This window comes from Fukomys damarensis, unplaced genomic scaffold, assembly GCF_012274545.1.
Source record: "Fukomys damarensis isolate Sample0158 unplaced genomic scaffold, DMR_v1.0_HiC HiC_scaffold_4, whole genome shotgun sequence".
Taxonomy (NCBI): Eukaryota; Metazoa; Chordata; class Mammalia; order Rodentia; family Bathyergidae; genus Fukomys; species Fukomys damarensis.
In genome coordinates, this window is record NW_022900916.1 from 32,437,067 (window position 1) to 32,444,852 (window position 7,786).

Below are 7,786 nucleotides of genomic sequence, written 5' to 3' on the forward strand. Positions count from 1 at the left end.
ATCATAAGTCTTTTTTATTTCCTTCCCCTCCCCTCTGTCCTCCATCCTTCTATCTCTGGATCCCCCACTCATTGGCAAAAGGTCTGCCTTCCTGTTTCCGATTGCCTATTTTTTAGTTTGTGTTTTTAACATTCCAAGAAAAAAAAAATCACCAATTGATATCTCTCATCACTGTAAATGCAAAAATTTTGAGTATATTAGTAACCTATGTTTTCATTAAATAAAAAGAATAGCAAATCATGATAAAGTAGGGTTTATCTTGATAATGATAGGTTGGTAGACTAAAAATAAATACCATTCATTATATTAATAGACTAAAGGAAACATACATATAATCTCAACAGATTTAGAAGAAATATTTGATAAAATTTACATCTCTGCATACGTTGGGATTAAAAGGAACTTCTACCAAATGATAAAGTACATCTACAAAAATCTACAGCTAACAGAATAATAAAGGTACTATATAATACATCCTTATAAGGAGGAAAAAGGCAAGGAAAGCCATTCTCACCACTCGTGTTCATTATTTTACTGGACATTCTACATAGTTCAAAAAGACAAGAAAAGCGAATGTGAAGTATACAGATTGTAAAAACATATAATTCTGTTTGCAAATGATATTACTGTCTATATAGGAAATAATAAAGAATCTTCAGAGGAGATACTAAAAGAAGATTAGCAAGATTGAAGAATACTGGACCAATGTATAAAAGCTGTATTTGTACATACAACCAGTGAGTAATGAAAAATTTACAGCAAAAATTTAATATATATAGATATAAGTCTAAGAAATACCAGGAAACTTTTTACTAAAAACTATAAAATATTGATGATTCAAATGACCAAGGTAATTGGAAAGAGATATGTTTATAGGTTGGAAGATATTAGTAAGATATAATAGTAATAGTAGTAGTAGTAAGATTATATTAGTAAGATATAATATTAGTAAGATACAATATACTGTATATCCAGATCTGATCTGTACCTAAGTGATTTTAGGTACAATAAAATATCCAAGTAGTGCTTTAAAGAAAGCTGACAATAATCATTTTCTAAAATTCATAAGGAACTACAATGGCCAAGACTATTTTAAGTAAGAAGAATAAAAAAGAAAGACTCAAACTCTTTGAATTTGAGACTTTTATAAAGCTACAATAATTAAAGTGTGAATGGCAAAAATACCAAGTGATTATTGGAATAGAAAAAGTCAAGAAATTAACTCATACATACTGTCAATTCTTTGTTTTGTTTTGTTTTTGCTTTTTTTGGTACCGGGGATCGAACTCTGGTCCTTGCGCTTGCGAGGCAGGCCACCAAACTGCTGAGCTAAATCCCCAGCCCTATCAATTCTTGTTATTAATAGATTCTACATTTGAAAATCTGGTTTTTTGAGGGCTTTCCTGTGAGAATTTGTCCCTATCTGAGCCATTAGTCAAAGAAGTGAAACTGAACAGGCAGAGTTCTAGTTTGCAGCAGGAGAAGAAGCCACACTAGTACTGAAAATAAGTCTGTCAGAACTTTCTGCATGAAAAAGTGCAGGAATACTAGTAGGAAAAGCTATATGTAGAATGTGGCAGCAGAATGTGTCATAGCAAGGGCTTGTAGGGATCTAAACATGAGGTCTAGGGTTGGAGTAGACGCCATTCATTGAAAACATAAAACAAAGACCCCCGACCCAGTAGGGGTAAAAGAAGGGAAGTTGACAGAAGCAACTGGGTGAAGCATTGGGGAATAAGGGACACAGACTTTGGAGCAGGGCTCTAAGGTGGAGTCTACTTACAGGAGAAGCTTAGGTAGTAAAAGCTTGGGGCACAAGGTGTGGTCCTACTAGATATCTAGTGGAGTCATTGACCTATAGTTCTTTGAATTCCCCTTTCTTGTAGTCATAAAAGCAAGATCAGGCCCAGAAATCTATAGACAGTGAACCACTGGGGAGGCGTCATTAGCCCTAATTTAGAAAGTTAAGAGGACTCTCAAGGCTAAAGATATATCAAAACCATAGTGTTCCAAATGACTGCATTTCAAGGAACTTCTTCCAGTTTGTTTTAATAATTATTTGTTGCTTTACTAATTGAGATGACTGAAGAAATAGTCCATAATAGTCATTGGGTACATAGTCTATGTCAGGTCCTATTTTTGTAGGTTCTCAAAAACACAAAACAAGATTAAGCAAGGTCTTGTTTTCATGTAGCTTACATTCTGATGGAAGCAGAATGTGAACAGTCTAAGCAAGTACAAACAATAAAAATCAGTACAATTTCAAAAAATATTAATTGCATTTATATAATCAATAAGTTATACAACCTTATAGTGCCTGTAGGGTTTGTATTACACTAGAGCTTCAAAGTGGGCTAGCTGTATCACTGGGGCATGGACTAGACTACTGAAATTAAACCAATGACATGTTAATGAGTGTTACTGTGGATGCAGTGAAATTGGAATCCTTTTACATTGCTGATGGGAAGGCAAAATGGTTGTGATAAGTTTAAAAACCAATTTGTCAGTTGCTCAAAAATGGCAAGCATAGAGTTAGCCCTTGACTTTGCAGGTCTATTCCCCTCTACCTAAGAAAATTAAAATGTATGGTCACACAAAGACTTGTACATTAATGATCATAGAAGCATTTTTAATAATAGTCAAGAAGTAAAAAGAACACAAATCTCTATCAACTGATGAATGGATGAATAAGGTATGGTCTATCCATACAAAGGAGCAATTAAAAGAATTTTAAAAATTCAGCAATTAAAAAGAATGAAATAATGACCTACGACAACATGGATAAACTTCAGAAACATTACGCTAAGTAAAAGAAGCTAGACACAAAAAGGTTATATATTTTATGATCCCAGGCATATAAAATATTTTACATTGTCAAGGCTACAGTCAGAAAGTACTTTAACAGTTGTCAAGGAGTGAAAAATGGGGTGAGGGAAATTGAGAGTGTTACTATGGGTACAAGGTTTCTTTTAGGAATTATGTAGATTTATAAAATTAGATTATGAAAATGTAAATATATGATAAACCACAAAATTAGATGTAAATCATATTTCAATGAAAAATTTAAAAAATAATAAGATGAGCATATGAACATTAGAAGGCAGGGTGTTTCCAGAGAGGAAACAGGAAGTACAACCCCTCAGGTGGGAAATGAATTCGTCCCATTCACCTAAGAGAAGGAAAGCAGTAAGGCTGAAGCCAGTTCAAGAAGTAGGGGCCACATCAGATATGCTGTATGTGTCCGCTTTCTGTCATAATTACAAACATATGAGTTAAACTTAAAAGAAGGAAAGCATTTATTTTTGTTCACAGTTTCAGGGCTTCCCATCCAGGACTCTTTGACCCTGTCTCTTCTGGGCTTCTGGCAAGGCAGCACATGTGGCCAGTGCACATGGTAGAGGAAAACGGTTGACCTCAAGGGAGCCAGGAAGCAGAAAGAGAGAGGAAGCGCCCTAGGTCACAGTATCACCTTCAAGACACACCTCCAAAACCCCACTTCTTTCTGCTGTGCACCACTCCTTCCAGGTCCACCACCTTCCGGTATACCATGGGCTGGTGATGAAGCCTTTACCACAAGGACTTTGCAAACTGCAGCTTTCTAATAAGCTATGGTGGGGAGCTTAGATTTTATTTAGAATGTAATAAGCAGCCTTTGGAAGGTTGGAACAGGACTGACATGATGTGTGCATCTGAAGATCAGTATCTCTTGCTTGTGGGTAATTGATTCAGGGGTGTAAAATGAAGGGAGTAAGCCAGGAACTATTGCAGTAATTTGAACAACACTTAGAAATTCTCATTCTTTTCCCTTCCTTTCCTTTATTTTTCCTTTCTTTCCCTTCCCTTTCCTTCCTTTCCCTTCTCTGTCCTTCCCTTCCTTCCCTTCCCTCTCCTTTCCTCTTTGCGTCTTCCTTTTTCTTTCCTTTCATAATTATCTTTTCTTTTGCTCATAAAAAGTGAAGTCATCTTACATTTACCAGAACAGGTCTGTTGAGTTGGCCCAGAAAAACATACAAGCCAAAGTATTTGACCCACTGTTAACCTTCACTAGTCACAAAGGACTAGTCTATTAATAACGAAAAGCCTAAGCTTCTCTTATGTAATTAGTATTTATAAAGGGAATATTATCTGAATTTAGTATCTAAATCCACTTTTCACCCCAAAAGGCACTGTCATGCAAAACATAGGCCCCTTTATGTGTCTATGACACCTTTTTCCACACTGATATCCTAGCTCACGGCAACTAAATGAGTTGCCTACATCACGAAGCACAGTATTCAGTGCTATATTTGGAGAACGAACAATAGGATATCTGTAGGAAAACAGAATTTGCATCATGTTCCTCTATCTGCCTAAAGGATTATTTCCCTTCTGCAAACTAAAGTGGGTGGCAAAGAATAGGCAGGCTTTGTTAGACCATTACTCATGTGATGAGATTTGAGGGCTGCTATTCAACACCATTTTCAAAGGCCACTTTCTCCAGGCTAAATTGCTGCCTACAGATATTTTTATTACAAAATAATAATTTTAAAATAAAAGAAGACAAAAGGCCTCTTATCTTCTCACCCATCCCACCCCTTTGAGTTTTGAAGCTTATCTATGGAAGACATTTGCATAGGGGGGGACTTGCTCAACCTTGAAATGTCCGGCTCTCATCTGGGGCTCCTCCGGCCCTTCCGCAGTCTCATGACAGGTCCCAAGGTAGCTCTCCAGATGACCTAGATATATCTGTGTCAGGAGGCAATCAACCTGGAAATTATGAGTGAGCCGACACTGCCTTTTCAGCCAGCCCCCACACTCAAATAATAGCGGTCCACTTCTCCATAAAACTGAGCCACCCTCAGCACTGTTTGCAGATCCTGCTCGTAAGTTCTAAACCTGCTACAGGTTCTCTCCTTCAGAATTTTGTACACCTTCCTCTGAACTTTGTTCTGTCCTTAACCCCTCTAACTGGTAACTCTTGACCGATTATAGCTTAGGCTAGTGAGCTCAAAGTGTTTTAAAATAGACTTTTTTTTGCCTTTTTATTTTTTAAATTAATTTTATTGATACATTTAAGGAATACAGTATAATGACATTCACTGTCGGAAATTTGCACCTTTGCATAATCCATCTTGTTTCTTATTTTTCCCCATTCCCCTGCCCTCCCTTCAACCTTTCCCTCCCTCCCTATCTACAAAGACTTTGTTTCCATTTTTCCATTTTCTCATATTAATTCCAGAGGGGTAGGGGAAAGGGAAGAAGGGATTTTTAAATAGATTTTCAGGTAATTGTAGAACTTTGAAATAGTTTTGTGCTCTTATCTGTTTCTTTTGTGTAAGAGAGAATCTTTTTTGTCTAGGATGTATATGCTGAATAACTACTTTAAAGATGATAAGATGCAGTGTAATAACTATTGTTATTTTCTATGGTATTTTGTCTTATTTTTCATAAAATAAAAAATTGTTGAAAAATCAATTTTAAAAACTTAAAGCCACATTGTGAATATAAAGTGAGTATGCATTTTATCACCTCTGCTATAAAGTCTCAGTGTACTGAGATGACATGTGGGACTGCATGGTAGCAGCTTCACCAGTCCCCTGGCTTCAAGTGTCAGCTACCTGCTATGAATCCTCTACCCTCCCCACCAACCTGGACACAATAGAAAGAATGTCTCCCTTCCACAGACTGTAGGGATCATGCAAACATGTCTCAGAGCTCCTCTCTAAGTCCACCATGACCACATTTCTGCTGTGCCTGCCCCAAAGACCATGGGACACTTTCCTAGATAGTCAGAATCTCATGTGGGAAGCCGGCTGCAGGTCCCATTGCCAAACCTCTCTCAGGAAATCCCACGAGCCCAATAGGGCACCTGAACAAGGGCATCACACGTACACTAAAGTGAAACTATTTCCCTTTCTTCTCTCTTTCCTAGCTCTCCCGCTTCTACCCCAGCTCCAGCAAGACTTTCCTACTCTAGCAAAATTTCATCCTTCCATACTTCAAAGACTGACTTGCTGGGTCAGGGATGTAGCTTAGTGGCGCTGTGCCAGCCTGACAAGCACAAGGTCCTGAGGTCAATCCTTGGTAACAAACAAACAAAAAAAAAGATTGAATTCTGAAAAATCTAGTTTGGGATTATTTTTTAAAGGAAACTATTATTTTTACTTACAAATGCCCTGATTGTATAATTGTCCTTTTCACAGGGACCTTAAAATAATCAAAGCTGAACCATGATTCCTTTATCGAGGCACTATTCATTCTCTCCTTTCCTGAAGCAAGAAGCCTCAAACTTCCAACTAAGTTGTAAGGTCCAGGAAAACTATTTGGCAAAGGTAAGGCAAGGATAATGGGGAAATTGTATGGGCGTTTACGAAGATACTCCATTCTAAATATAATGTAGACACGTTTCATGGCTGCAGCTATTCCATAATAAATTGTTTTCTAATTCTGCTAATTCCCCATTTTGATATATAATTCCTCATGTTACCAAAACATCTTCCTCTCTATATACACATAAAAAATAAATTCATTAGCAATGACCTTTGTTCCATATCTTCTCCATAAGTCATTATTATTCACTTAGACCTTTACTACTTTAATAGATGAATTTGGTTTCCATGTAGTGAGTTCAAACATATATTCATTTACAGTACTTTGGGCTCTTTCTGATTTTTCCTCCTCCTTTCCCCTCCCCTCCCCTTTTCTCTTTTTCTTTTTTGGTGTTTAGTTATCTATTCAAATTCATTGCCCATATTCCCTGTAGTTCTCTTAACTACATGTGTGTGAATGTACGTATAAATGAAGATTACTCACCTAAGAATGAGAAGAGATGACCCATTCAGAGCTTGCTAAAGCCAGGGAGGCAGCCACTATCACTGTGTTTGGCAGACACCAGACATAGGCAGAGAAATGGGACCTCTTTATAACTGGCTTTCAAGTGTACCCTGATCAGAAATTTGTGACACAAGAAAGCTCGAACAGGCTAATTAGAACCATGATTACTTTATGATGCCTTTTTCTGGTTGATTTATGGAGTTGGAGTTAGGGGAAAAAAAAAAAAAAGTTGACAGTCATTGAGCAGTTCTGACTCTTGGGACCAAACCAATTGCTTGAGAGATCAAAAGTTCCTCTTCCCGGCAGAATCCAGTCCTCTGTATATCCAGTCCTCCAGGGCAGAAATGTTATCTCTTTCTCCCTGGTATGCAAGGACTCTTATAGATTAAGAATATTCTATCTTTGTCATATTATGTTGCAAACTGATTCTGAGTTTTGAATTTGTAAATGCACCTATGTTACATCACTTTTTAAACTTTACATAAATGAACAATTTTCATAGCCTTTTCTTTGGTTAGGTTAGTTTAAAAATATGAATATTTTTCATAATCACAAAATGTAAAATATTCACCTACATTTTCTCCTAGAAATTTTAATGGGCTATTTGGTTTCTTACATTTAATATTATAATTTATTTGGAGTCTATGTTGGTAAAGGCAGTGGGTAGTAACTAGTGTTCTTTTTATCTAACTTTATTTCATTGATGATTATCCATTTAGTATCAGTGGATTCCTCAGTAATAGTTTTGATTTTGATGAGATTATAACATGAGAGAAACAGAGGTAGGAAAGGAGAGACAGAGGGAGGGAGAAAGAGAAAGAGGGAGCAGGATTTTCAGCTAAGCTCTAAACTGATTTAAAAAAACAAAACAAAACTTTCCAGCTGTAAAAGGTCAGAGTCCCAATGGGGCAAAGACAGGACTGAGCATCTCGAGCAAGTAAAAAAAAAAAAAAAAAAAAAAAAAAAAAAAAAA